Source organism: Neoarius graeffei, chromosome 27 (assembly GCF_027579695.1).
Source record: "Neoarius graeffei isolate fNeoGra1 chromosome 27, fNeoGra1.pri, whole genome shotgun sequence".
Lineage (NCBI taxonomy): Eukaryota > Metazoa > Chordata > Actinopteri > Siluriformes > Ariidae > Neoarius > Neoarius graeffei.
Window position 1 is genome coordinate 41,693,030 of NC_083595.1, and position 9,228 is coordinate 41,702,257.

Sequence of the window (9,228 nt, forward strand, 5' to 3'; positions counted from 1 at the left end):
GTTTGCATGTTCTCCCCGTGTCCGCGTGGGTTTCCTCCGGGTGCTCCGGTTTCCCCCACAGTCCAAAGACATGCAGATTAGGCTAATTGGTGGCTCTAAATTGACCGTAGGTGTGAATGCGAGTGTGAATGGTTGTCTGTGTCTATGTGTCAGGCCTGCAATGACCTGGTGACTTGTTCAGGGTGTACCCCGCCTCTCGCCCATAGTCAGCTGGGATAGGCTCCAGCTTGCCTGCGACCTTGTAGGAAAGGATAAGTGGCTACAGATAATGGCTGGATGGGCGGCACGGTGGTGTAGTGGTTAGCGCTGTCACCTCACAGCAAGAATGTCCTGGGTTCGAACCCCGTGGCTGATGAGGGCCTTTCTGTGCAGAGTTTGCATGTTCTCCCCGTGTCCGCGTGGGTTTCCTCCGGGTGCTCCGGTTTCCCCCACAGTCCAAAGACATGCAGGTTAGACTAATTGGTGGCTCTAAATTGACCGTAGGTGTGAATGTGAGTGTGAATGGTTGTTTGTCTCTAGTCAGCTGGGATTGGCTCCAGCTTGCCCACAACCCTGTACAGGATAAGCGGCTACAGATAATGGATGGATGGAATAATATGAATGATAAAACTGATAAAAGTGAACTCATTTTTTCACGAAATATTGTGATTTGTTAGTGGCAAGCAAACAATTAATTATTTCTCGATGCTGAAGGCAGAGGCAAATAATTAAATGCTTGCTTGCCACTAACAAATCACAATATTTTGTGCAACCTCATCCAATAATTGCTTAATATTAACTGACTTTTCTTGTGGACCTTTCACAGCATTAAATCTAACTATAAATAGATAAAAATGTATTCTTTAAAAACATAAAAATGAATCATTATCAAATTGCTGTGGTATAAGATGAAAAATAATCAACACCAGGATATTATGATGCAGTCAGACCATGAAGCCAGACTCACATCTAGAGAGCCAGAAATGAGTGCTGAGGATTTCCCTTTAAAGAAAAAAAAAAAATCTTAGTAGGGTCCACTTACATTTAGAAAGTTAAATCTGCTAGCCATGCATTCAAAGGGCCCTGTTTTTGTTTTTTTTTTTGTAGTATCAACATACTGTATGAACATGCTTGTATTATGGCTCCTACAGAACGTGAGATTTCAGCAACTGTATAAGTTTACCGCAAGCCACACTGTGCGATCTGGATCTAATAAACTTTGGTACGACATCACGTTTGATGCATGTAGAATTTATGATGATAACACTGAATTGAAGTCTGCAGCGCAAGTCAAAATACAAAGATAAAGCATCACCTCCTCCTTTTTACTTCCATCTTTTAACTTTCCATACATTTGGGTTTGGTGCCAGTGTGGTGTTGATCAGTGTGTCATTTCATGCTGCTTTCCTATTGGTTGATTAGTAGACGTACGTTGTAGCAGCAGTCACATTGTGACACAGTCGTGCTAAATTTCTGACATGGTCAGAACTTTGTCCCAGGATATCTTTGGTTGAAAGACCAAGACAATGACCATGTTTGAGCCTCTCTCAGGACCACTGTTTGGAACCACAACCCAGGCACGTTTCTTTTACATTGGTCATCTTTAGTGTAGGAAAGCCCAAAAATTCAGAGTGTATACATGCTATTAGGCGTACATGTGAGAAAGATAATTATCAACTGAGCGAGAGAGAGAGAGGCGGTACGGTACGATGGTGTAGTGGTTAGCACTGTCGCCTCACAGCAAGAAGGTCCTGGGTTCGAGCCCAGTGGCCGACGAGGGCCTTTCTGTGTGGAGTTTGCATGTTCTCCCCGTGTCCACGTGGGTTTCCTCCGGGTGCTCCGGTTTCCCCTACAGTCCAAAGACATGCAGGTTAGGTTAACTGGTGGCTCTAAATTGACCGTAGGTGTGAATGTGAGTGTGAATGGTTGTCTGTGTCTATGTGTCAGCCCTGTGATGACCTGGCGACTTGTCCAGGGTGTACCCCGCCTTTCGCCCGTAGTCAGCTGCAACCCTGTAGGACAGGATAAGCAGTGATGGATGGATGGATGGATGGAGAGAGAGAATACTCCAGCTTTGGCTTTTCCAGGAATGATGACATCATGCACATGAGGGCGGGGAAATGATATGTGGGCGTGGTAGGAACAGGTATGGGCGTGGCAAACCACCCACTTTTAGATATCTGTGCGTCAATTGTAATAACAAATAAGGTGTCCTAGAACATTCAGAAAATCAGAGGAATACTCTCTAACCGACTGCACAGCCTTGATGAAAGCTCTGCTGAAAGGCTGACAGTCTCAGTAATTATTTTCTGGTCAGACCCGGAAGGCAAATGACCCGGTGCAGAGCTGACAGTTATGAACAATTTCCCCCACCTTTTTCCCACATCACCCCCCAACACCTCCTCATCCTGTCCTTTCTCTGCTGTCGCCTGTGGTTGGAACAAAAAAAAAGAACAGGATATAATTCAATTTGGCATGGTCTCGTGTAAATTAACAAAAACGACAGGGAGCATATTAGACATAAATCAGCTGCTTTGCTGAAGGACTGAAGTCTGATTAACCGAATTAACGCGCATTTTTCATTCACTGAATTTGTAATAGCCTAAATCAATATTGTAAGTCTGTTAGCTATAAAGCATTTGACATATACAGGGTTATATATTTGTATTTATAAAAATAAACCCTGCTTATCAAATACAGGCTGGTCAGTTGGATGCAGTATAAAATGAAAACACTTTTCATGCTATAAAGGCTGCATGTTTGGATTGTAGTCGGGGTGGACTCGTCTGATGGAGCACGGCTCCTCTTGACCCCTGGGACCAATTTGGGCTCCTCGCCGGCAGCACGCGCCCTGTGAGCCGCCCCGCCCCACATTATCTGGTTGCCCGGGAAACGCGCGACGCTGCCATCTGTCACAGCCGCGCGTGCCGCTGATCTCCATCGGCCTGTCGTGTCGCGACGCCAATAATGTTTACCGACCAGCTGAAGATGAAGAGGACCAGCGATAAAACTGGCAGGAAATCCCATACACATAAAAACAGGAAATCATTTAAAGGGTCCAGTGTAAGATACATTTTTATTATGCAACAAATAAACAAGCAAGCAAGCAAGCAAGCAAAAACACTCGTCAACATTTACATACAAAAATAATTGTTTCACTGGGGGACAACTGTGACATAAAATATATTAGTGAGTCAGTTTGAGAGAATAAACAGTGATGAACACTGCCCTCTGCTGGTCAGAGTTAATGCCTTCTGTGCACCGTGCACACACTGGGCTCAGGCCCTAACGTTCAACACATGTCTTTCTTTCTTTCTTTCTTTCTTTCTTTCTTTCTTTCTTTCCACACATATATAGACTGATTCATCTCATCTCATCTCATCTCATCTCATCTCATCTCATCTCATTATCTCTAGCCGCTTTATCCTGTTCTACAAGGTCGCAGGCAAGCTGACTACGGGCGAAAAGGCGGGGTACACCCTGGACAAGTCGCCAGGTCATCACAGGGCTGACACATAGACACAGACAACCATTCACACCTACGGTCAATTTAGAGTCACCAGTTAACCTAACCTGTATGTCTTCGGACTGTGGGGGAAACCGGAGCACCCGGAGGAAACCCACGTGGACACGGGGAGAACATGCAAACTCCGCACAGAAAGGCCTTCGTCGGCCGCTGGGCTCAAACCCGGACCTTCTTTCTGTGAGGCGACAGCGCTAATCACTACATCACCGTGCTGCCGGGACAGTTTGTATTCCCATAAATTAATTTCAACCAATTGAGTTTTAAATTACATCAGAAGTTAGATGTTGCCCCTGAGAGTAACCTACTTCCTTTGGAGCCTTGAAGCTGGACCTGCAGTAAGGTTTGTCTCATCTCATCTCATTATCTCTAGCCGCTTTATCCTGTTCTACAGGGTCGCAGGCAAGCTGGAGCCTATCCCAGCTGACTACGGGCGAAAGGCGGGGTACACCCTGGACAAGTCGCCAGGTCATCACAGGGCTGACACATAGACACAGACAACCATTCACACTCACATTCACACCTACGCTCAATTTAGAGTCACCAGTTAACCTAACCTGCATGTCTTTGGACTGTGGGGGAAACCGGAGCACCCGGAGGAAACCCACGCGGACACGGGGAGAACATGCAAACTCCACACAGAAAGGCCCTCGCCGGCCACGGGGCTTGAACCCGGACCTTCTTGCTGTGAGGCGACAGCGCTAACCACTACACCACCGTGCTGCCCAGTAAGGTTTGTGCAGTTCAATATTTTTGTCAACCAAAGCTTGTATTTTCTCTCTCGCCTCCACCTCCATTCAATGGTGTAATGTACACTGGTGAATTGGGGATTTGTTAGAAATTAAAGTATGTAGCTTGGAGTTACCATCCATCCATAGCTGCTTATCCTGTTCTACAGGGTCGCAGGCTGACTATGAGCAAGAGGCAGGGTACACCCTGGACAAGTTACCAGGTTATCGCAGGGCTGACACAAAGACAAACAACCATTCACACCTATGGTCAATTTAGAGCCACCAATTAGCCTAACCTGCATGTCTTTGGACTGTAGGGGAAACCGGAGCACCCGGAGGAAACCCATGCAGACAACATGCAAACTCCACACAGAAAGGCCCCCGCCGGCCACTGGGCTTGAACCCAGGACCTTCTTGCTGTGAGGCAACAGTGTTAACCACTACACCACCGTGCCGCCATATGTAGTTGCCATATATATAGTATTATTTATTATTCTGGAGGGAAAAAAACCCCCAAATGGCCAGATAGGGAGAGTTGGGACAGTTCATGATGTTACAGGTTTTTTCTTGTAGTTTACAAATATAAAACTGTTTAGAATTGTTTGTTAAAAATGTGGGTGTGTCCCTGCATGAGGATTAAACTTATTTAACTCTTTCTTGAGAATGGAATTATTTTGTCTCATCAGGTTTTGGGTAAACTGGCATTTTTTCTATCATTGTACCAGCATTGTGTGTTCATACAGTTCATGTATTACAAGTTTTGATAATAAATAAAAGTTAAACATGTAGGCCTACATATTTTATTTTTGTTCCATATCTCCCCATTATGGGCGGCACGGTGGTGTAGTGGTTAGCGCTGTCGCCTCACAGCAAGAAGGTCCTGGGTTTGAGCCCCGTGGCCGGCGAGGGCCTTTCTGTGTGGAGTTTGCATGTTCTCCCCGTGTCCGCGTGGGTTTCCTCCGGGTGCTCTGGTTTCCCCCACAGTCCAAAGACATGCAGGTTAGGTTAACTGGTGACTCTAAATTGACCGTAGGTGTGAATGTGAGTGTGAATGGTTGTCTGTGTCTATGTGTCAGCCCTGTGATGACCTGGCGACTTGTCCAGGGTGTACCCCGCCTTTCGCCCGTAGTCAGCTGGGATAGGCTCCAGTTTGCCTGCGACCCTGTAGAAGGATAAAGCGGCTAGAGATAATGAGATGAGATGAGATCTCCCCATTATGTCCCAAGTCTCCCAACACAATGTCCCATGTCTCCCCTCAATGTCTCATGTCTCCCCACAAAAATAATGATAGAAAAAGTGAAGCCTGAAGGCCAGTAAATGTGACAAGCTGAGAAACTAATGTTGTGGTAAGAGGGTATAGTAAATACTCTCTAATACTATATGAATGTGACGCGACCTGCAAAGCATTTCACACAATCTACAAAAACTGAAAACTTGTCCCAAGTCTCCCCGCTCTCTCCTACCATTAGCTACATATTCCTTTCACTGTAACTAAGAGGCCCAAACTTCCTCCAGCATGACAATGCTCCTGTCCATATAGCGAGCTCCATGAAGGCATGATTTAACAAGGCTGGTGTTGAAGACCTTGAGTAGCCTGCACAGAGCCCTGACCTCAACCTTTCTGTTGGCTGAACTGGAACACTGACGGCACCTCAGACCTTCTCACCTGATATCAATGCCTGACCTCACTAATGCGCTTGTGGCAGGAGATTATAGTAACAGCAAAGGGGGGACTAATCTGGCATAGGATGTTCAACAAGCACATATGGGTATGATGGTCAGGTGTCCATAAACTTTTAGCCATATAATGTATGAGCCTATGAACAGTTATTGTCTTATTTTGTGGAAGGAACTAATTGACTGATTGACTGATTGACTGATTGATTGATTGATTGATTGATTGATTGACTGATGGATTGCAATTTCTTTTGGGTGCCAGTGAAGCTGGAGCCTATCCAGCACACACACATCAATCCATCCACTGCCATGTTTGTTTGTTTTTTGTCTGTTTGTTTGTTTTTTGTTTTTTCAGGAGGTGGGAGGAAACCAGAGAAAAACACATTGTAGGTGGACTATCATGTGCAGTATTCAAATGAATTATTTAAATAAACATGGGATGACATGCAAATGAAAATCAAACATGCTAGAGGTGAACTGTGTCAGACTGAAATATCAAGTGTAACATGTACATCATGTCCATCTAGATATGATTCATAAAGCTGATAGTGCAATCATCAGAAAAACTACAAGGCATAACAGAACTGAAGTTAGTTATTTTTAAGCATTTAAGACTCCAGGCGGGTGGCACGGTGGTGTAGTGATTAGCGCCGTCGCCTCACAGCAAGAAGGTCCGGGTTTGAGCCCAGCGGCCGACGAAGGCCTTTCTGTGCGGAGTTTGCATGTTCTCCCCGTGTCCACGTGGGTTTCCTCTGGGTGCTCTGGTTTCCCCCACAGTCTAAAGACATGCAGGTTAGGTTAACTGGTGACTCTAAATTGACCGTAGGTGTGAATGTGAGTGTGAATGGTTGTCTGTCTCTATGTGTCAGCCCTGTGATGACCTGGCGACTTGTCCAGGGTGTACCCCGCCTTTCGCCCGTAGTCAGCTGGGATAGGCTCCAGCTTGCCTGCGACCCTGTAGAACAGGATAAAGTGGCTACAGATAATGAGATGAGATGACAAGACTCCAGGCCGTATCCTCAGTGTACTTCTGTTAGCCTAATAAATGCTGAGGTCATAAAACTTGCAGGATAGTATACAAAGTATTCACAGGAACAGGATGTGCCAGACAAAAGTCCTTCATCAGCTCTTTAAACACTTCGATCAGCTTCAAAAGCACTCTGATTGCACAAACGATGCCAGGACCCAAAGGACTGAAAGATGCACCTAACTCATACACTCAATGGACACCTCACTTTGTATATGTATACAAGTACTGACTACATATTTGGTGTGCATAATTTCTCGTTACATTTCTATCCCACCCATCCGTAGAAAACGTCCACCATATAAAAAACAAAACAAAATATTATTTGGGTGCATGGTGGACAATCCTCAGCACAGAGGTGACAATGATGTGACATGTTAGCGCTGGTGTAACGTGATTTTCAAAGACCTTAAATTCACTACTGGGATAAAAACAGCCCACCAGACAAAACTATCTCACCAACAACAGTGCTGTGGTCAGAAACTAATATAAAGGACAACCAAAACAGATGTGCATAGGAAAAGATTGTGTTAAGACTAAAAGACAATAGTTGCTGTCTGTCTGTCCATCCATCCATCCATCCATCCATCCATCCATCCATCCATCCATCCATCCATCCATTACCTGTAGCTGCTTATCCTGTTCTACAGGGCCGCAGGCAAGCTGGAGCCTATCCCAGCTGACTATGGGCAAGAGGCGGGGTACACCCTGGACAAGTCCCCAGGTCATCGCAGCCATCCATCCATTATCTATACTGCTTATCCATCAGGGTGGCGAGGGAAGCTAGAGCAAATCCCGGTTGACTTCAGGCAAGAGGTGAGATACACCCTGGACAGGTCGACAATCTATTGCAGGGCTAACACTGCGATACAACTCACATTTACACCTATGGGCAATTTAGAGTAGTCAGTTGACCTAATCAGCATGTCTTTTGACTGTGGGAGGAAACCAGAGCACCCAGAGGAAACCCACACAGGCATGAGGAGAACATGCAAACTCCACATAGAAAGGCTCCAGTTGGCTACGAGGCTTGAACCCAGAACCTTCTTGCTGTGAGGAACCACTGCGCTGCCTCAGTTCCCTTATGAAAATGCTGCAGCAAACAGACAGCGCTGAATAGGAACTATTTTCCTTTCCACACACTGATGCTTCCTTCATGCTCTCGCTGGTTTGTACTGTTTTGCAAAGTCGTAGTCGAGTTATGAAGTACAGTGGTGCTTTAAAGTTTGTGAACCCTTTAGAATTTTCTATATTTCTGCATAAATATGACCTAAAACATCATCAGATTTTCACACAAGTCCTACAAGTAGATAAAGAGAACCCAGTTAAACAAATGAGACAAAAATATTATACTTGGTCATTTATTTATTGAGGAAAATGATCCAATATTACATATCTGTGAGTGGCAAAAGTATGTGAACCTCTAGCCCATCTGCAGTTTGCTAAAGATCACATGGACAAGCCAGAAGGCTATTGGAAAAATGTTTTGTGGACGGATGAGACCAAAACAGAACTTTTGGGTTTCAATGAGAAGCATTATGTTTGGAGAAAGGAAAACACTGCATTCCAGCATAAGAACCTTATCCCATCTGTGAAACATGGTGGTGGTAGTGTCATGGTTTGGGCCTGTTTTGCTGCATCTGGGCCAGGACGGCTTGCCATCATTGATGGAACAATGAATTCTGAATTATACCAGTGAATTCCCCCTCCTAGAACTGCCACCTTATTGTGGTGGAGGGGTTTGTGTGCTTGAATGATCCTAGGAGCTATGTTGTCGGGGGCATTATGCCCCTGTTAGGGTTTCCCAAGGCAGACAGGTCCTAGGTGACAGGCCAGACCAAGAGCAGTTCACCAAAAAACCCCTATGGAGAAAAAATCCAGGACCGTGACGTCGCCCGGTAGGATGCAGCCGGGGCCCCACCCTGGAGCCAGGCCTGGGGTTGGGGCTCGTATGCGAGCGCTTGGTGGTCGGGCCTTTGCCCATGGGGCCCGGCCGGGCTCAGCCCGAAGAGGCGACGTGGGCCCGACCTCCTGTGGGTTCACCACCCACAGAGGTAGCAGTAGGGGTTTGGTGCAGTGTGGATTGGGTGGCAGTCGAAGGCAGGGGCCTCGACGACCTGACCCCCGGACACAGCGGCTGGCTGTTGGGACATGGAATGTCACTTCGCTGGGGGGGAAGGAGCCTGAGCTTGTGCGGGAGGTTGAGAGGTACCGGCTAGAGATAGTCGGGCTCACCTCCACGCACAGCTTGGGCTCTGGAACCCAGCTCCTCGAGAGGGGCTGGACTTTCC